General features: G+C 42.4%; 1 protein-coding gene across 1 annotated transcript in view; it reads right to left on the reverse strand.

Moving 5' to 3' along the window:
• MYO16 (myosin XVI) overlaps positions 1-22,264 on the reverse strand; it is a 393,194-nt gene extending 370,930 nt beyond the window's left edge. Inside the window, exon 1 of the mRNA XM_069770289.1 lies at positions 22,152-22,264. The gene's annotated coding sequence lies outside the window, so the exon portion shown is untranslated. The remainder of the gene's footprint in view (positions 1-22,151) is intronic.
• Positions 22,265-22,516: the final 252 nt, after the last annotated feature.

Here is a 22,516-nt window from a genome sequence, read left to right on the forward strand (position 1 = left end):
TTGCCGAGCATGACATCATATGGTCTGGAATGTCCCTTTGGTCAGTTGGGGTCAGCTGTCCTGGCTGCGTCCCCTCCCAGCTACCTGTGCACCCCCCCCAGCCTCCTCCCTGGTGGGGAGGGATGAGAAGCAGAAAAGGCCTTGAAGCTGTGCAAGCACTGCTCAGCAGTAACGAAAACATCCCTGTGTTATCAACGCTGTTTTCAGCACAAATCCAAAACATAGCCCTACCAGCTACTGTGAAGAAAATTAACCCTACCCCAGCCAAAACCAGCACACTGAGCTCCCCTCAGGAATCTCTTAGCAGCCCCATTGGTTTCTCTTGGACCATTTTCCAAAGGACCACATACAGTCATATCCACCCACATTTGCAGTTTGGTTCAGTGAGCTTCTGCTCCTAGAAGTCCTGCTTTTGACGTTCACAGCCTCTACAGAATTAGACAAATATTGGCCGAGAAAAAATAGGAAGAGATTATTTTTTTCCTTGGAGCAAGGAAATAAGCTATAGAAGTTCTCTGGGTTTTCCAGCCCTATTTCTCTGTTATTCCACATTTGAGAGACCAGGAAAGGAAAGTTAGGACTCAGCTCCCTGGCACTTCTCCCCAGCCACTGGTACTCAGTCCTGGAAGGAAGCAACCAGTCAGCCAACAGAACATCGCCTTTCACAAGGCAGGTCTAACCTAAGAAATGGATTGGTATTTTAGCGCTAGTGTCAGTGATGGTCAATTAGTACATATTTAACTTGTGCAAAATGACTTTTAAAACTATTAGTCAAAACATTTTCCAGCACAAATTGCTCCTGTACTTTGACTGAAGCCTAATACACATACATTATGTTACTGTATGTGGCACCTTACTCTGGGACAGCTTTATTTTGGACTGAATCTGCATCCGAGCATTTCACAGCCATCAGAATACATGTGGCTGCACCCACTTCTATTTGTCTGACAGCTGGCCAGGAGGCACAGACAAGGCAGCATGTTGTGCTTTAAAGATTTCTTACCCCTTACCAATCTAGGCACCATAAAATATTTATAGACTATTTTGGGTAGCATTTCATTGCAAATTCCATATGTTTAGCTGAACTATTCAATGCTCAGAATGACAATAAATAGAAGATTACATCTGAATGCACCACATAGCAAGTATTTTTCCCTTTAGCTGCTATAGCCCATTATCTCCTAAAATAAACAACTCACAGCCTGCTTGCTCCATCAGCTGAGTTCTGCAGTATTAGACACCTCTGTGCAGCATAAGGATGTACGTGGCTCAAACATCTACTCCAGGGTACAGTCTCATCTCCACTCACAGATATTTGCACACACACTTCCCTGTGCACCAAGGGAATAGAGCCTGAAGGGTGTGAGTGCTTTAAAATGGTGTCAAATGGAAAAGGGAAAGAAGCAAGGCAGCTACAGATCCTTTCCCCAAGTAAACTGTATGGCTTTGCTCTTAGCTATAGGCATAACCACATGATGATGCGGCACTTAAAATAAAAAAGAAAATTCCTACTAATATACGAGGGAACAAAATAAGAACAGTGTTTGATCTCCAGAATAATTTAATGCATACTGAAGGGAAACAGCCACCATTATGGAAAATCCCTTTAAATAATTTGTAATCATATGCCATCACAAATTAGCAAGGAGACTGAAATAAGATATGTAAGTTCAGGACATGCAGTAACTCATCTCTGTTGCACCATCATACATTTGTCCTTGCGTATATCGTCTAGCAAAGTGGGATAGCAATGTTGTATATAAGGTTAGCTTTGCAGGGAAAGACAGACAGTGCAGACCGAGACGCAGTAGAACAGAAGAAGAAAGTGCCAGCTAACTGAATGGGTTTAAGTCTCTCTTATCTTACTTGCACAAGAAACTGTGTCTACCACAATAAGCTACCATTATGGATAACCAAGCTAGAGGAAAAGATGATCTTTTAGAGGCTACAATATTTAGGATCCTAGAGCAGCTCATCGGATCAGCTACCTAGTGATAAAGTAGTTTGGATAATCTCAGCTACATCCAACAATGAACTCTGGTCAAATGTCAGAGCTTTTAGTCTGCTTTGACTAAAGCTGGCCAGGCACCAGCCTTGTACAACAGGTCCAGCACAAACAGGGCTTCTTCACACAGTCCTCCAGACATCTCTCCCTGTTTTTATTTTGTGCTATTTGACTGGAAATTTTGCAATCTATGCAAGTTTAAAGGGCTTTTTTTGCCTAGGCTTTAAACATTAAATTGATCTCTTGGGATCTATTTTATATCACTTCATACGTTCTTCTTTTGTCCACTACACTCACAGCTCATAAAGTCTACTAATGTTTACTTTAAATACAGAAGAACTGCACCATTTTCTTCTCATTTCCCTTCCTGCTTCCTGCCTGATTAGAGCTGAAGGACAGCACCTTTTGCATTAAATCCCGACCAGGCCCATTAACATTAGGGAACCTTTCCCATTAAAAAGGCAATATATTGATATGCGAACACTCCACTCCCAAAAGCTTTTTTTCACCCCTTAATTAACATTTTTCACTGCTGAACCATCATATCCTCCCAAAGTGTCTCTTTATTGTCCCTTTTCCTCAGTATACCACTAATGACACAACAAAAGGAGAGAAGGCAATTCCGGATAAATCAGTTAAACTTCCCATCGGGTTTCCCTTCTGTGCTCCTACCATCTGTGCTGGCTGCTGCGGTACTACACATTTCAAGACAATACCACATGGGTCACATACTGTGCTCCAGCCACTTGCGTCAGCTGTTGTGATTGTCACAGTCCAGTACTTCTGCTGTCTGCCTCCACATGTACATTTGTGGGGACAGCTTCCAGTCACCTAAACTGGGGGGGACAGAGCTGAGCTCCCAGCTCTACAGATGCCCTTCCCCTCAAGAAAACGTGTGATCTATCCCCTGGTTCATCCTGTGTAATTTATGAATCGCAGATTTCAAGACTTGAGAGGCAACACATTGTATTTTGAGTAGCCTGTTTACTCCCAAGAAATTCCCCCTGATACAAGATTATCAGATTAAACTGTCTTTTTGGCAAAGAATAATATTTTCAAAGAAATAAATAAGCAGGAAGCTTAAATCATAAGCAAGGTTAGGAATATGTGAACACTTCTTTCTACTAAATTAATACCAGCAAAAGACAGAATGAAATATTGATCTATGTTTCTGAATTAGCTTTCTGAGGTTTGCAACCACCTTTTCATAGCTGTGAACATAGCGCAGCAAAAAAATTGATCATCACTCACTTTGCAAGCTGAACTGCATGGATCGTTAATGCTTGACTTGTTAATTAAATACGGTAGCAGAATCCTAGATTAGTCCTGTCTTTATAAGAACACCATTAATAAACCTGTTTTTCAATTTAGGAAACATCATCTCTGCATACAGTAGTCATTGTAATATTCCTGCCAAAGTACAATACTTCATTCATTACCTTGACAGGTTGCATCACTTAGGCCGTTCACAGGAATGTATTTCATCAGCTTGCAAATACTATCTCTATTTCCATGTAGAAGCCCTGCAAGCACAACGCCCCCTTTAAATCTCACATCAACACTTTCATAAACCAGTGGCCACAAAAAACAAACCCACAAACAAGAGAATTGGAATAGGTTTTCTAATTTATTATTTGGCACCTCACAAAATGACCATTTAGCTGAAGAATTCTCTTCCTCTCGTTTTCCATTTTTTTCAGTTTCTTGCCATGTACGCAAAATGCATTTCTACAAATGTTCAACAAGGAACCCAAACAAGTTCAGAACAGCTCATCCTTAATCCTTTTATATTGCATATTACAATATACACATGAGCATGTACAACAAGTGCAACAGCTGTAGGTGGCTGATTTTTGATTTACCATGTGATACACAGTAACATTGATACAATCTAGCCCTATCTTCCTTCAAGTATGGTATCCACCCTTAACACTTGCTCTTTCAAAAGACAGACAGCAAGCGTCCTGGGAAAAATACTCAAGCCTTCAGAAAATTGGTAGCTAAAAAAGGGATTCTTATTTGAAAGCTTCTGTGAAACATTTCATGCAATTAAATGGACTAACACTCATGTTATATATACCGGTACATATTTCATACATATATATACACACACATATACACATACAGAAACATCCTTCAAAATTGAAAAATATTAATTTAGGGACTGCAAGACTGAATATATGATGATTACATGACTAGCACTTTGAAATGCTGAGGTAGCCATACTGCTAAAATACATGCTGAGATTCAACCCTGCCTTCATTAGGCAGATAAAGTCATCACTGTGCAAGTGTAAGATTGTCTTTTTGGCTAGTACTTAATCAGGCTTCAAGTACATATTGCTAGTAACTGTGGATAATAAATTAATTCAAAGACTGGAGCATATATGCATATAGAAGACTGATGAATGGTTGTTAAGAGGTCTGTTCCACAGACAGGAAATCTCTTACACACTTTCACAAAGTATATTTATTAATTCTCAAATCCTTAAATGAGAACTGCACTATTTTCTATTTTAAGTATACACAAAAGGGAATTTTAGGAAATAGCGACTTATGAAACAAAGTGGAGACCAAATGAAGAATGCACATGGTTCTTCTTTTGTACGCTCTGTTTTTAAGGAGGTGCAATTAATCCACTTTCAGTGGTTGTGTCTGTGGTGTTTGCAGTTGTTCACATAAGTTTTTGTCAACTCTGCTAGTTTTAGTAGACGTGACACAGCACAGGGGAATGTTTTGCATGGAGGAAAGACTGGAAGAGGGGGCAATTTGGTGATTAAAACATTAATATCCACATTCTAGAATATTAATGCCTACATGAAAAGGGATAGACTTTCCCCTCAAATGAAGAGCTTTTGCCACAGAATTTAATTCTGCAGTTCATCCTATTTTTAATGGATTTTGCTTGCTACTTTCTATCATAGAGTAGGTTATGAAACAGTTCATACAGTCCTTTTGCAAAAATTCACAGCATTTATTGTGTTATAATGGTTGCAATTAAAAAGGCAGTATTTCCACACTGCTACAAAATAAGATATTAAATGATAAACTACAGTCTTCTGCGTTCTTAGGAAAGAACTAAGATTTTGCAGATATCTTCTTTAATGAGGTGTAAGTCTTTGCTTCTTTAGAATTACTTTCAATAAATACAATTTTCTTTGTTAAGGAGATACTGAATAAATTATACTAGTTAATGTGCTTTTTAGATGGAATCAATTAATATCAGACATTCACAGACAACAGACTAAATCAAGATCAGTATGATGTCCCTCAAAGGACGAATAATTAAGTCTTAGCTGCAATATGTACAAAACCACATTTTGTTGTGTTGCAGGGTTGCAGAAAATTTCTCACTGATCACATAGCCGAGGTTCCCATTTACTCTGAAACCATTACAAATAATGCCTCAAAACTCGGACTACATCAAGCAAAATGTATCCTTTTTCCAGAACAATGTTTTAATGCTGCACATCAATTTCTCACACAATTTCTATATGTAGTAACACATTCCTTCAAGGGAAAAAAGATGCATTGAACATATATGTCCATGAAGATGCAAGAGTATTCCAACTGTACTATCTTCAGTGCCAGAGACTACCACTCCTACTTTGCCTATAGAGGTTGCAATTTGGAGGCAAGATCCAGGATTATCTCAGTTGCAAAAACAGCCATTAATCAGTTTGTTTCCAATTGATATATTTTTCTCCTCAAGCACTAAACCAGTTATTTTTGTCACATGATCATTTACCCAATGTACTTAAGTTTCACTGTACTCTATGTTCCTAAAATAATTTTATTCCTTTTTGAATGAAGTATGTCACTTATAACCACAAATTAGTACAATTAAATCTTTAAAAGGTAAGTCCAAGAGTTGAATGATTGCATACTAGCACGGCTTCAGTACTTTTAATATTAAGTCCATGAAAATGAGAAAAAGAAAAAACCTGTATTCAGTTCATTATTTTATTAAATATTGTAGATCACGAACCATAAAATTTAATAGAGATTCCTAATCTGACAGTTCAGTTGTAGATTACGGGATTTTATATTTATGATTTGGTAGTCCATATGCAAATTATTGTAGAGATTATTCTTGAAGGTTGATGTCGGCCAGCTGCCAGGCACCCACCCAGCCACACTCTCACCCTCCCTCCTCAACAGGTCAGGGGGAGAAAAGACAGAAAAGGTCACGGATCCCAATAAGGACAGGGAGATCACTTACCAGTTACCGACACGGGCAAAACAAATTTGATTTAGGGAAAAATAATTTAATCCTTTGTCAGTTAGAGTAGAAGGGTGAGAAACAAAGACAAAAACTAAACCACCTCCCCCCATCCCTTCTTCCCAGGCTCCATTTCACTCCCTCTGCCTCCTTCTCCTACACCCGCAGGGAAATGGGGAATAGGGGGTTGTGGTCAGTCCATGGCAGTTCCTCTGTGTAGCTCCTTCTTCCTCATGCTTTTCCCCTGCTCCAGCATGGGTCCTTCTCACAGGCTGAAGTCCTTCAGGATAAACCTGCTCCTGCATGGGCCCTCCACTGCCAACAGTTCCTTCAGGCCATATCCACCTGCTCCAGTGTGGGGTCCTCCACGGCTGCAGTGTGGGTATCTGCTCTGGCACAGTTCTCCATGGGCTGCAGGGAAATACCTGCTCCCCTGTCGTCCCTCCCATGGGCTGCAGGGGAATCTCTGCTCTGGCCCTGCGCACCTCCTCCCCCTTCTTCTTCTCTGACCTGGGTGTTTGCAGGGTTGTTTCTCACACTTTTTTTTTCCTCACTCTGCTGTGCAGCGTATTGCCCTTTCTTAAATGTTTTCATAGAGGTGCCACCAGCTTGGCTGAGGGGCTCAGCTGTGGGTGCAGTGGGTCCAAGGGAGCCAGCTGGGACTGCCTGTGTTCAGCACAGGGCAGCCCCTGGTCTCTTCCCATAGAGGCCACCCCTGCAGCCCCACCACTACCAACACCTGGATACCTACACCAAATACAATTATTTACTGACAAATAGGTTGTTTCCATATATCATACCAGAGTACTCAATTCCTCCATCTCCTAAAGCAAGAACTTAATGTCAAGCAGCTACCATTTACTAGGAAAAACAATAAAATAAAGTTCCCACTGTAACTGAGGACAGCTTTACCTTGGTGCAATACACTCGCAAACACTTCAAACAGGACAAAGAGCTTCACAACTTTCATGGTGGCCGGGCCCATTCTAAGAAAACTTAACTCTACACCATTCTTACAGACAACCCATGGACTGGAATAAAGACCTTGAAGAAACATTTATATTTATTTAGAGAACAAAATGTATACAAAGTATAAAAATAGAGTAACACATTCATTGAGGAACTCTAAATTTAAGACATAAATTCATCAGGGAAACAATAAACATACTGTATAAATTAATTATTTTGTGGTTATCCTCATTAAATGCTACTTAATGAGATAATAAGCTTGAAAAGCAATGACAAATTGCTAAAGTGCATGCACAGGATTTTATTTTTTTTTTTTTTTTTAAAGCAGCATGTCTAACTGAAAGCTGCAGTTCTGGATATAAGCTAGTAACCTTTATGCAAGGTGGTCACTTTACCTTCTAGACTGCATTAACAAGTACCTTTTCCTACAGGATTTGAATTTGCCAGAAAAGTGCAAACTTTACAAAGTTCGACTGCGGAAGGTACTCTTGCGAAGGTTTAAGAACCACCTGCTCCTTAAAATTAAGAAGAAAACTTCTTATTTGTATTACAGGATGTCTTCCAGCTTCTTGAGAAATATTAATCAGAAACATACATACACACATATATATGTATATACACACACATATAGATATACACATTAAAAATATTTTGCTCCGTTTGAGAATTATACTCAGGCTTTTGTGGCCTCTCAGTGTTTGAGGATGATAAACACACAACCATACTGTTACAGTTATGAATTGGGAAGAAGCTGGGCAGCACTGGGGGAAGCTGTATCCAGCACCAATAAATACTTTAACTGTTGTGATGGGGTATGAACACTCCAGCATTGACTGAGCTCTGTTATTAGTATGCTGTGGAAGATTGAAATGGTGGCCCCATTTGTCACGTCATTTTCTGGAGCACAAAGGCTCAAAGTGCTGTTGGTCTATGTTGTAATTTAAGCAAAACAAGAAAAGCCACATACACACATTTTTCACTTGCTTTCTTCCCATGCTGTAATGTGTAATTGAGAGAAGACAGCAAACTGCATCCCAGAGTACATTAGTCTTATTGATATTATAAATACCTTTATTTTAAAGTAAAATATAGCCTGAACACATCTTTGACTCTGATGCAGCATTGGTGCATTAACTAAGCATGGTCCAGTGAATGTATCAGTACACAGTCTTCTCGCCTTCCCAGGAAATATACAATTCACAGTGAAATGACCAGCACTACCTTGATAAAATATTTAAAGAAATCTTTGACTATTACATGCTCAAACAATTCCTTAGATAACCTCAGGATATTAATCCAATTTTTGTTAACTCCTTAAAACTTACTTACAGCAACAGAATCTAGTTCCCCTTTGTAGGGACAATAAACAGATAAAGAAAGTAGTACTTCAAACAAAGACTGTCTGTCCTTTTAAGGGATTCTTATTCCTTGGATTACATTCCTTTTACCCCAAGAACACCTAGTCCAAGGAAAATAGTTGCTTAATTCCTGATTCTTTGAGAATCATGAGAAATATCTAGCAAATTTCAATACCCACTGCACCAAAAAAAATTATTTGTTTTTAATTTAAAAAAAAAAATCAAAGCAGTTTCCAGCATCCTCCAGCATGACCAGTCCAAACAGGTAAGATCTCAGTGTCAGTTGTCAGCATGAGAACCCTTCTGAAACAAAATCCAGAAGAAATCAGCTACCAAAGTGGCATCAGAGAATACTACAGCATTAATCCTGCATCACCTAAACTGCTCTGCACTGCTGTGACAGTAGCATTAGCTCCACAAATGCAAAAAAAAAAGTACACTTCACAAAACGGCATGTGTTGACAGAAAACAGCTACCAGAAATTCTTTCCTTAGAAGTAAATGACCCTGTAGCCTGCTGTTTAAGCAAACCTTGAACTCTTTTAAAACCTCGTCACTCTGTAAACAGAAACCACGTCCATCAATCACATTAAGTTTTTAGACATTTTCAATTGATTTTGGTCACTCAAGACTAATTCACAAAGGATTTGAAAGCCAGAGCACAGTTAAATGCCATCTCCATGAACGGATAAAAATGTTATTAAACAGATCAAGACATACTCATGTTACAAACAGGTCCTCAAGAGTTTTGTGCTGACTCTTAGGCAATAAGAGAGCTAATGAGAACAGCTATACTCTGCTCAGGACTGTTTAGGACACTAACAAATTTACGTTAGATGATTTGTCATCAAGTCCCTGCAGGAAGAAGCCACACTGTTTAAAGGGGTAGGGGGAAGAAGAAAGACAGGTCACAACATACTCATCTAGGAAAATCTTTGATCCCAGGCTAATTACTGGGTTAAGAGCAAAAATGGTACTATAAATAACATTTAACATGGAATAAGTTTAACCATTTATCTCAGTTAAAATTATACATTTTTGATGTATTTATAGGCACTTCAACTTTCATTCAAGTCTTCATTTTCAGTAGTCATGATAGTACTTTAAAAGAACAGTTCTGAAAAGAAATTTAAATGCAATTTGAAACAGAAGAACCACAATCAGTCACTGCCTGTATTTTCACAAAAACAGCCAGTGAAATTGCAAAATGCAGGATGGGTGGTGCGGGCTGGGATTGGTTTTCTTTCTGTTTTTCTTTATCCTATCTTACCTTATTATCTCTCTCCTGAACCATTATGTCCGTGAAAGAGAAGAGGAAATGTCATCAGCAGCCAGTGGCAGCACCAGCTGGGAGCTGGAAATGGCACTTGTAGTTTTCAGCTGGCAGACATTGGCTGAAATTTAACAAGTGCCAGTGTGAAACCATCTGCAAATCCGTAGCTTTTTTTAAACTAGCAAGAGTAAATGAAGGGTTTTAAGAGGAATTTGAAGTCTGTTATATTATTATACTTATACATAAAGTATTGCAAGTTGTTCAGTCTCACTGGTTCACAGGTTAGCAGAACTCCCACCCACGTTCTGCGCTTAAACACCAAAGCAAAAGGGCAGTCTGTATTGCACTTGATCCACTCCCTGCTAAAATTCCCTAATCTCTTTTCTCTCTGTTAAGTTTTTGTGAAAGTAGACATCATAGATAAAATAAGACCAAATAATAGTCATCACTTATTTAGTCTTACAAGGGGTATCCATGAATTACCAATGCCTTAGCAACAATGAATACAGACAAAAATGCAGAAACAATACAAGGAAGATGTAGAAAGCAGCAGAAGTAATATTTTCTAGCCCCATCAACACAGGGCTTTGGGTCCAACCTCACATTTTATATCCAAAGCTGTATCTTTTGTGAACTAGATTTGCCTTTCCCAAGCAGCAGTCTCTGTGTGAGAACTGCATGTGTTTGAACTGAGAAGGGATTCACATGTGTGCACCCAGCCCACAAGCCGGACAAAGGAAAAAAAAAGGGAATGGCTTCCTCCGTAACTGAATTCAGCAAGTACACTGCTACTGCAGCCGCAACATTGCTGTCCTTCCTTTCTGAGGAGATCAGCTAACATTTAAGCATGGATATAGGAAGACAGCCATGCCCACCTTCAGCCATTCTAAAATGCCAGCCTGTTTATCAGCACAAATAACCCTTTCAGAATGTGCACAGCCAGCCTACCAGTGCCACAGTGCTCCACCACCTTACACTGGCCTCTCAAATATCCCCATCCCCAGTGCAGAAGAGGACATTGCCTTGAATCAAGAGCCAAGGGTAGGTGAGAAAAGGGCCCATGGTGCTTGTCTTTGGCTGCACGTGCATTTCTTTGATTTCTAGACCTGACAAACCAGTGTGAACAGCTATAGCACGCCGCTGTGGCTCATCACCCTCATCGTGTACACAAACCAGGGAGGACAATTTACCTGCCATGCAGGTCACCATATTTCATGAAAGGGCATGGCTGTGCACGACTTGACAGATCTGCAGACAACCTGAATAGAGTAATTGGCTTTGTCCCTTAAAAGTAGACCAACATTACACTTCCCTCCTCCAGTCCCAGGGCGGAGTATGTTCTTTGGCCCTTCCTCTTGGATGGCTGAGAAATTTCATCCTACTCACTGGCACTGTACTGACTTCTTAAAAATCCCATGTATTTTATGTAAATCACAGTCTTAATATTTTAAAGATCTAGCTAGCCTAATGATGGCTTACTATATACAGCAGGAAAACAGAAGTGGAATGTGTTCTTGGCTAATGAAACTCCTCTGACTTAAATTATATTTGCTATCTCATTTGTCCCTGTGGACACTACCTGTTCCCCTTGCTCTTCTCTCATCTGATACACAGGAAGTTTTTGGGAGCAGGGACTGTCATTTATTATATGTCTGTACAAGACCTAGGCCACCAAAGCCCAAAGGCTTTGAAATGCTACTGCATTTCAACATCCGCATCAAATGAGGACATTTGACTGCTCTTTCTAGCAGGCACAACTTGCAGTAGCTGTATTTAAAACTAATAATGAGGAGAAAGTTTGAAAGTGGTATTTTCCATTCTTGGAAAACTATATAAAGAACATAGTAAAACCACTTCACTCTGCCTTTTTGCACTGTTGGTAACTAGATTAATTATTGATCAGGTATTCGGGTCTACTGGAACATGACTTCCATCAGGCAGAGAAACACAGGTATGACTGCAGCCCACAGACTGCTTCAGCAGCAGCAGCCACCACAGCCAGCACCACACTGCACAGTTGCTGTGGGGTGTCCTTTTGCGTGCCCAGGATTCCTCTTGCTGAGACAACTGCAGTTACCCCAATCCAGTGCCTTTTATTAAAGCTTCATAAGGGAAATGTAACATCATCCTCAAACACCCTCTGTTCAACTAAAAGTTGAGGGAATATGACAGGGGAAGGGGAGAACAACCACCAATGCAAAAGCTACAAGTCCCATACCAAGGAATAAAATTCCACTCTTCTGGAGGAAACAGAAAAAAACCCTCAGCATTCTGGAAGGCAATATTAACACAAGCATAAATTCAGAAAGCCTAGCTAGTAGTTACACCAATAGACAAAACATACAAATAAAAATTGCTCAGACTGTGAAGCTATAAAGTCTCTGTGGGTGAAAGTTACCATGAACCAGCTTGGCTTCCTCAGCCTTTACTCGCTGAGATAGGATTCCCCACCCTGATGAACAGTTTTGGTCTCAAGATACTGGCTGTCTGTTAAAGTACTCTGCAGCTCCTGTATGCTGTTTGTGCACACATTTCCTTTCACAGGAGGAGAAAGAGTATGTCTGTAAGCATAGAAAAGATAATTAAATACCAAAATCTCACCTGATACACAACTGGAGTAAAACTACTGATGCAGTCACCATCCACTTACCTGTCCGCATAGTAAGGTACAGCCACCATCAGGGCTAGGGTCTCTTCACTGACAGTGCTCATACTAAAACCCAGCTAGATCTGACACTCAGAAGCGCTTCCAAGCTCTTTCTACCACCGGCATGAGGGGGCAGTTAAGAGCAGAGGACCTCCTGGGAGAGTGCTAGAGAAATGTCCCAGGCAGACGAAGCCAAATTTGGCAGGGTCTGTACCTATACTGTTTATCCAGAGCAGACCTCGAAGCAAATTAGCCAGCCAACAATGCCTTTTTTCCCTGCCCTGCCCCTCTTCAGAAGGAGCTACTTCTCTGTCTCTGGTAGGGATACTGAATTAATTAGCATACATGCAGTGTGAATAATCAGGAGACTTGAACCTGGGACTAAAGCAAGAGCCAAATTATTAGACACTAAAACACATTCAGTGAGAAACAGTGAAAGGGGTCAAGGAAGTACTGGGCCACTTGACATCAAAAACAGCATCTGTGGTAGGAAGTGGAAGCAGAGCAGAGTAGCTTGCAGTGTTTTTGTATCCCTTCCTTTATATGGCTGTGTTGGCACACTGGGATGTAGACAAGCATGTCCTGCTGAGAAAGGAAGAGATGTGACAGGACTGAAGAATCATGAGCCCAGGGCATGATCTTGCATGCTGAAGCGACTCCGACGGTTTTTGCATTAACTGCACTTATCCACGCTCAGTGCCCCCCCCAAGCATAGAGCAGCTCTGCCTATAGGTGAACCACTTTCTTTTACAAAGGCAAACAAGCAAAAGATTAGTTTAAAAGCCTACTACAACTGTTGTGCAATAAAAACAAGTGGCAAGCTTTTAGGCTTAATTGCTTCATCAGTCCAATAAGGGAATAAGGTATTCTGAGCCTGAGAGCTTGTTTGTTTCCTTTCCAGCTACATCTATTAAACTAATAAACGGAACTCTCTCTACAGACCTTAGTTATATTGTATTACTCCAGACTGACTACAAAGCTCCCCATCTTCAAAAACATTAAAAAACTGGCATTTAAAGAGACACAAATGCAAACCAAATTATTAGGGTTTAATTCTGCAAAGCATGAACTGCCCTCTAGAACTAAGGATTAGTCAAATTTATCCATCTCTGGAAAGAGCAAGCCTGCTTATTGAAATTAAGAGAACACTTGAGAGACCTTCTCTGAGAAGAAAAATTCTGTGACCACCTGCTTGATGGGCCAGGACATTCTCTACCAAGTTCTCTGTCCAACTGAAACATACTACACAGATTACCTGGAAGGAAGCTAGAAGAACAGCTTTATCCTTGTAAGGCCATGCTACGTTTTAGAGCAGGCTTATGGCTGCTCCAAGTTGTACCTTACCATCTATGTTTATACAAAGCTGCCTTGGCTGCTATAAACTGCAAGAGCACACAGCCAGTATACCCTGGCTACACCCCGAGCTCTCGTCCCCACCCTTTGAAGGCCAAAGATAACTGTGGTATAAAGTGATTCAAGCATGCCTTCTCCACTAGGTAACATCTAAGCAGAATCTAATCCTACAGATGCATGTTCTAAAGCCAGCGTCATTTGGGTTGTGAGAACTGACTATAATAGGTCTTTGTAAACACTTGGCACATTATCTATCTTTACCATCATGTAAAAATAGAACAAATAGTAATATTTCCTTATAGACACTGTATACAGAACATTGTCACAGGAATAAAGCTCTCTATAAGCACTGGAAGTTAGTGCTTCTGATTTCCTTATGGGTGTATTTTCCATAAAAAGTCTTGCTCCAGTGCTAATTACAAAATTAGCAAGAAGCTTACGAATAATTAGATCGGAGTGTTAAATCACTAATGTTCCTTAAATAAAACTCCTAATTAGGACACAGTGCACATTTATATGCTAGGTCTGACAAACTGCCCAAGCTTCCCCTTTCTAGCTGACATCCAGGACACTGCCAGGGAAATGTTTAGCACCCACAGTACTCTCTCCAGGAAGAAGCCCTCATTTGACTTGTGCAGGTACAAGCAAGGACTCATATGCCTATCCACTTCGACCCCAAAGCAGACAGGCATAGTAGAGAGAGTCACAGCCATACATTCAGATACCTACCACCAGAAGGTCATTCATATCTCTCTTTTGGTTACATAGCGACCATGGGCACTTTCTCAGATTAAGCTTCTGTAATGGGACTTAGCTGCTGACACCATAAAAATATAAAACTATCAACGCTATCTGGTCTTTCCTCCTCCTACACGGTATTTCTCAGACTCTAAGATAAATGCAGTTGGATAGATGCTTTTGTTTTATTACACCTAATAAAACAGCACCTGACACAAAGGCATCTCAGCTGAGAATTGATCCACAGTAAACTACTGCAATACAAACAGCAACAGTTAGAATTCCTTTACAGCCTGCTTATCTGAGACATACTTAACTGCTTCAGAAAAAAACCCACAACTATATTTACATTCCATGCATCCTGCAGACAGTTTTTCCAAACATTTTGTATCTTATTCTAATCTCAAAACAAAATGATCCGTGATCTCAGAAAAGCAGATGCACAGGTCTTTAGATATCAAAAGAAAAAACCTTTTTTTAAAAAAAAGCTTTTCACCAGTTTATTTCAAGTCCCTGAATATTACTTCATGTGACAAAAGAATTTCTATTTCTACAGAACATTTCACTCCCACTTTGACATCGACCATCAAAAAAACTAATTATGTCTTCTGAACCACAAGCAGTATCTCTCAGTCACCTGGATTTTACTGTCTGATGCAGTTCTGTTACATGCTTGTACCACAGCTGCAAGGTACCTCAGATGCCTACAAGGAATCCTTGCATGCAGGCCTCTGGGACAGAGCTAGCTTCCAATATTTCACTATGGACTGAAATCACATTACCAATTCCCTTCAGACAAATCTTTAAGCAGCAGCCCCTCCTTGCCAGACATATTCACATGACCAACCTAGCTGTGCCATCTTAGCCATTTTCACTTAGGGAGGAAAAAAAAAAGCCTTAAGTGATTTGCAGAGTAACTTCAAATGCAACATTACTTTTAGCAGCTGAAAGGTATTTTGGAAGAATTTGTATTTTCTCTACAGAACTTACTCTTTCTCCCACCAGCTCAGATGAGAGCAGCTTATGCCTAAAAGCACCAGAAAAATTAGCTTGGTTGCCGTAGTGCCTGTATTTCTGAGTCAACATGGGTGTCAGCCTTGCACTGCTGGGGATGCATGTGCTCTTCCATCTTTTTGAGGCCACTGAAGCTAAGATTTGATACCTTACCCTAGACACACATTCGTACCAAAGAGAAACAAGCCATTTTCAGGGATCTGCTTGGTAGAGTACCATGGGATAAAGACCTGGAGGGAAAAGGGGCCCAAGAAAGCTGGTTAATATTCAAGGATCACCTCCTCTAAGCTTAGGAGCGACACATCCCAACAAAGAGTAAGTCAGGCAAAAATGCCAGGAGGCCTGCGTGGGTGAACAAGGAGCTCCTGGACAAACTCAAAGACAAAAAGGAAGCCTACAGAGGGTGGAAGCAAGGACAGGTAGCCTGGGAGGAATACAGGGAAATTGTCCGAGCAGCCAGGGATCAGGTTAGGAAAGCCAAAGCCCTGAGAATTAAATCTGGCCAGGGACATCAAGGGCAACAAGAAAAGCTTTTATAGGTATGTCGGTGATAAAAGGAAGACTAGGGAAAATGCACGCCCTCTCCTGAAGGAAAACAGGAGACCTGGTTACCCAGAATATAGAGAAGGCAGAGGTATTCAGCAACTTTTTTTCTTGTCTTCACTGTCAAGTGCTCCAGCCACACCACCCAAGTCACAGAAGGCAAAGGCAGGGACTGGAAGAATGAAGAACTGCCCACTGTAGAAGGTCAGGTTCAAGACCATCTAAGGAAACTGAAGGTGCACAAGTCCATGGGACTTGATAAGATGCATCTGCGTGTCCTCAGGGAACTGGTGGATGAAGTTGCTAAGCCACTATCCATCATATTTGAAGAGTCATGGCAGTCCAGTGAAGTTCCCACTGACTGGAAAAGGGGATACATAACACCCATTTTTAAAAATGGGGGTTAAAAGGAAGACCCGGGAAATACAGGCCATTCAGTCTCACCTATGCCTGGCAAAATCATGGAGTGGATCCTCCTGGAAGCTATGCTAGGGCACATGGAGAATAAGGACATGACTGGTGACAGCCAGCATGGCTTCACTAAAGGCAAATCATGCCTGACAAATCTGGCGGACTTCTACAATGGGGTTACAGTATTGGTGGATAAGGGAAGAGCAATGGATGTCATTCACCTGGATTGTGCAAAGCATCTGACACTGTCCCGCATGATATTCTTGTCTCTAAATTAGACAGACATGGATTTGATGGATGGACCACTCGGTGGATAAGGAATTGGCTGGATGGTTGCACTCCAAGAGCTGCAGTCAACAGCTCAATACCCAAGTAGAGACCAGTGACAAGTGGCATTCCTCAGGGGTCGGTATTGGGACCGGTGCTGTTTAACATCTTTGTCAGTGACACGGACAGCAGGATTGAGTGCACCCTCAGTAAGTTAAGTTTGCCGACAACACCAAGCTGTGTGGTGCGGTCAACGCGCTGGAGGGAAGGGATGCCATCCAGAGGGACCTTGACAGGCTTGAGAGGTGGGCCCGTGTGAACCTCATGAAGTTCAATAAGGCCAAGTGCCAGGTCCTGCACATGGGTCGGGGCAATTCCAAGCACAAATGCAGGCTGGCCAATGAGTGGACTGAGAGCAGCCCTGCAGAGAAGGACTTGGGGGTGTTGGTTGACAAGAAGCTCAACATGACCCGGCAATGTGCGCTCGCAGTCCAGAAAGCCAACCGTACCCTGGGCTGCCTCAAAAGCAGCGTGGCCAGCAGGTCGAGGGCAGTGATTCTCCCCCTCTACTCTGCTCTTGTGAGACCCCACCTGCAGTACTGCGTTCGGTTCTGGGGTCCCCAACATAAGAAGGACATGGACCTGCTCAAGCGGGTCCAGAGCAGGCCATGAAAATGATCAGAGGGCTGGAGCACCTCTCCTATGAGGACAGGCTGAGAGAGTTGGGGTTGTTCAGCCTGGAGAAGAGAAGGCTCCGGGGACACCTTATAGCAGCCTTCCCGTACCTAAAGGGGGCCTACAGGAAAGATGGGGAGGGACTTCTTACCAGGGCCTGTAGTGACAGGACAAGGGGCAGTGCTTTTAAACTGAAAGAGGGTAGATTTAGATTAGATGTAAGGAAGAAGTTCTTCACTGTGAGGGTTTTGAGGCAGTGGAACCGGTTGCCCGGAGAGGTTGTGGATGCCCCATCCCTGAAAGTGTTCAAGGCCAGGCTGGATGGGGCTTGGATCAACATGGTCTAGTGGAAGACATCCCTGCCCATGGCAGTGGGGTTGGAACTCGGTGGTCTTTAAGGTCCCTTCCAACCCAAACCACTCTATGATTCTATGATTTTTAACGTGTCTGGAAATAACCAGCTACTTCTCTAAGTATGATCCAAAAATCACAGTTATTTCAACCACCCTGAAGCCATTTACCTGTGAGGCCTTGTTGTTGGGACTGTGTAATTAACTTTTAGTCTACCTTTTAATGTCCCTTTTTGTTTAATACCACAGCAACTAGCCCACCAAAAACATACATATTTGCTACCTCCATTAGGAAAAAACCTCAGTCATACTCTTCCTACAGCAGAACACAGAAAACTATTTTTTTTATATTATTTTTCTCCTACTACAACTTACAATAAACTCAATTCTTTTCCAGTGGATATACCCAACCCTCTGTATTTAAATATTCATTCATACTGGAGATAGCCAGATATGTTCTGACTAAAAACAGGTTGGGTGTTTTGTCAGAAAGAACAAGTTTTGCTGAAACAAAAGCCTTTCTCCAAATGGTATCGCAAATCCCGGATGTGATTTTGGGGAAAAACAGGATAACCACAGATCTCAGCTACATTACCCAGTAGATGAGCCCTAGCTTTGCCACAATCAAGATTTGAAGCCTGGCCCTACGCTTCAGGTTGCACAACTTACTTTCATGATCTCAAATATTTTAGGGAAGATAAAAAACTTTCCCTGACCAAACAGATGTAATGTTTTTATTAACAGTTCCAGGAATTAGGCAGAATGATATTTTAAAGTGAAACATTTAGAAAGAAGGAATAAAGCCCAAAATCCATAATCCAACCTTCCTCTTCTGCACGTGCAATTAGACAGGCCAGGAATAGACACACCTACAGGCATGAATCAGAACACGATATATTAACAATTACTCCACAAAAAGGCTGTGTGAATAGTCATATATACTTATATATGTACACACACATTGATGTTTATTTGACAGCTGTGACATGTCTCAAAGAAGCTAAATGAATTAACAGCTAGGCTTGGCACCATATGAAACACACACCTTAGGGAAAATTAACAAATCTAAGTGCAAAGGTTAGAGTTAGCTGCTTGCCAGGAAGGTTCTTTCATCTTATTAAGCCAAAAAAAATATTTGTCATCTTTTTCAGAAAGATGCAACAAACTGTATTTCACATGAACTTGGCAGAGTCTTAAACCAGCAGGTCTGGCCCACAAAATGGCAAGTACCTCCAGCAGCTGTTGTTGTTGACAACATGTGACAACATGATATTCTCAGACATCATCAACTGCATCCCCAATTATTGCTAATTTTGTGCAGGATTACAACATTTTCCTATGTTCATTAGCTACAATTATCTTAATAACAGTTAGTAGTAGAAAGATGAAGTGGAAAAAATACAGAGAACGTACAAGTGAGGTTTGCTAGGCTATGATCAGAAAGACAGTACCAAGCTAGCATGCAGGCTTAACTTGAGATAGTACTGACTGACTGTACGAAGTGGCTTTGGACCATATTGCCTGTTTGGGTTTTGTGGTTTTTTTAAGGCAGATGAGAAATTCGCTATTTTGTCACTTTTTATAGAACTGGACAAAAAAAAAAAACATGTTCATGAAAATCTAGATAAAAGCATTATTCAGATTGGAAGAATATTTTCTGTTGTATCTCACAACTGCACAAAAAAAACACTGTGTGAGTACATGTATATTCAAACTCCATATTCAAGCACATCTTTTTGTGAAAAAAAACCACACAAATCACTCTGAAATAACTCATTGGTTAGGACAATCAGGTGAGACAGAAGAGGCTCATGTTCAAATCCATAATTCATCTCATTAAATCGACCCATTTATTATGGCCACTTACTTCATGATCAGTTTGTCAGAGTTTCTATGTCTAAGCTAAGAAACCATTCCACTCCAAAAGAGGAAAAAATGTGGTTGAAACTGCCTTTCTGACTGTCATTTCACAACAAAAATGTTTTAAGACAGCTTTAAACTAAATGTCTATTTTTCTTGGTATGACACCCTACATAAGCATGGTATTTTATAGATACCTTAAAGCAAGGATCTGAATTTAGCACTAAAATGTTGTTTTACAGGAGTGCATGCCAAATGCTTTTCATCTCATTACACTGGTTTGAAATAATGGTACTACTTAAAGTAACATCACGCTACTATAAAATGCAAGAGCTCTTTCAAAGCAGCGCAATAAACCACTGTTCCATGATGGTCAGTTGCCTCAACCAGCACTACAAATTCCAAGCAACTCAAGCTCCATTTAATTCCTACTGTACAATTAAAGAAAATACTATAGCCTAGGTAGATTTATTCAAATAATTTTGTACACTTCCAGTTGGAAGTATTTTGATCTCCCAGTTTGAAGATTTTCAACATTTATTCATTTTCCACATTAAATACATGTTCTGCGTACTATACATCAAAAATTATCACTAGTACTTGCAAAATGATTCCGTAATCAGGAAAGATTCAGTTCATAATGAAAAAGTATTGTAACAGAGACAGAATATATAAAGCCAGTTTCACTCTGGAAACTTTCAGTTCTGGTCTAACCTATGTAATATTAGACAAATGGCTTCCCCTCTGTTCCTTCCTCTTACAAATTCCTTGCTGTACCTGTGTCATCCCTTGAGGCCGAGGACTGGCTTTCTCTTTGCATGATGCGATTTACAGCTGGGATTTCTGAATACTGCTACGACACAAAATCACTGCGATGGTTCAGAGCTCTGCTCTACCCATCACCCTGATCCCAGTCTTTACTGGTACTTTTCATGGCATCTCCACTGTTCCATGACAATAGTCCAGCCAAGAGAACTCGTCCCATCACTTTGAACCTATTGTACACACACATATATGCACGCTTTTTTTTTTTTTAACCCTCAGGTCACATCTCCGATGCCGGCAATGAAGTCTAAACATGTTCTACTCTCAGCAAAAGGGAATGGTTTTACACCCACAAAATCATTCCCAAAGTAAAATACCACCTAAAAAGCTACTACTTCAGCACTGCCTGCTTGTTTTTGGTATAAACTACTGATAATAGCGAGTCTAGCCAGGGTGCTATAGGCAGAACACATGGAGAATAGAGAGCTCAACAGGAGAATACTGTCTTATAAAGATGTGGGAACAGGAGACAAGAAATCACAATCGGCCTGAGATTCTGCCCAGAAACAACCCACGGCAGGAGTCCGCAGTCTGCGATCACACTCAGACCCCTGCACTGCTCCGGGGCTGACACTTCTGTTTTGCAGGGCTGACGTTATCACTCTTCCAGTTGGAATAGCAATTTCAAGTTTATAAGTTTCCCACAGAAAGTTCATAGACTCACTGTGTGAACACCTAAATTACATCTCCCCCCTCTTCCTGAAACAAACGGAATGATTCTGGCACACTACTCAGTATCTTCCCAAAGGGAAGGAAGAGTCACTTTTCTCCAGAGCAAGCCTCTGAGGCCAGCAGGCTCCCAAGGCCAGCAACCCCAGCCCTTTCAAGCCAGGGCTTTCGGTATCCAGCCTCACGCATACCCACAAGCTCCCAACTGCCTATTGCAAAACCCAGGCCCAGGGACCCTCCAGCCCAACACAGCCAGCATGGGGGACACAGGCTCAGGAGCCACCTGAGGAGGGGCTGGCAGAAACGAGCCCGGCACATAGCACTGCTCTGAAACCCTTCTCTCACCCATTAGGTAGGCATGCTTCCACAAAACATTGGGACTTAACTGACTGACACCACCAATGAAAGAAAATGTTTATCAGAAAATTCCCATCCAGTTGCCTGTCAACACTGATTTACACCAGTGGGGTGGCAGGCTTGCATCAGCCTCTCCGCCCAAACGGGGGACTTGGGAAGCGCAATAGCACACCCGTAAAGGTGCTGATTTAAGGAAAAGTGCAAATCTGACAGAGCCTAGGTTAGTTTTCTCACCTCTGCACACAAGAGGAGCAGACTGAGCCAAGCACCTCAGTGACCCACTGGACCTACCTCCCTCCCTCGCTCCGCCACCGCAGCACGGGCAAGCTCCCGCCTCTCCCCGGACAGCCCTCACCAGGGCTGACACCAGGCTGCGGGGCCGCTGGCCCGGGGCACGGGCACACAAAGAAGACAGGGCGGGGGGGGAAGCAAAGCATACACAGCACACACACCCCCTACACGCCCTCCCCCCCTACACCCAGAGACCGCCAAACCCCTCCGCAAAACGTCCCTCCTCGCCAGCCCGCTTCCCGCGCCGGGAGACCCGCAGGGCATCCCCTCCGCGGCGAGCGCCCGCAGGGCACCCCACCGCACCCCTCCCCGAGGGCGGCACTCACCTCGGGGGGGACGCGGCCTCAGCAGCAGCCTGCGGCGAGCCGCGTCTCCGCCGCTGCCGGGCAGCCGGCCGCACGGCGGGGCGAGGCCCGGCGCCGCGGCACACTTCCACTTTCTCTCGGGGGTCCTCAGCGGCGCGGTGCGCCCAGCCCAGCCCCGCCGAGACGAGCCGCGCCGCCTCCGCCTGCCTCCCGCAGACGCCTCCCCGCGATGCGATGCCCAGCTGCCGGCCGCGCCGGGGCGGCCGGGGGGCGGCTCCCCCTGCACCGCCCCACCCCGGTACCTGCCGGTCCCCCGGCCGGCGGGGCGGTCCACGGGAGGCACGTCGGCCCCGTGCCCCCCCCGCCTCCCCCCGGGGACGCCGCCG

Source organism: Haliaeetus albicilla, chromosome 25 (assembly GCF_947461875.1).
Source record: "Haliaeetus albicilla chromosome 25, bHalAlb1.1, whole genome shotgun sequence".
Taxonomy (NCBI): Eukaryota; Metazoa; Chordata; class Aves; order Accipitriformes; family Accipitridae; genus Haliaeetus; species Haliaeetus albicilla.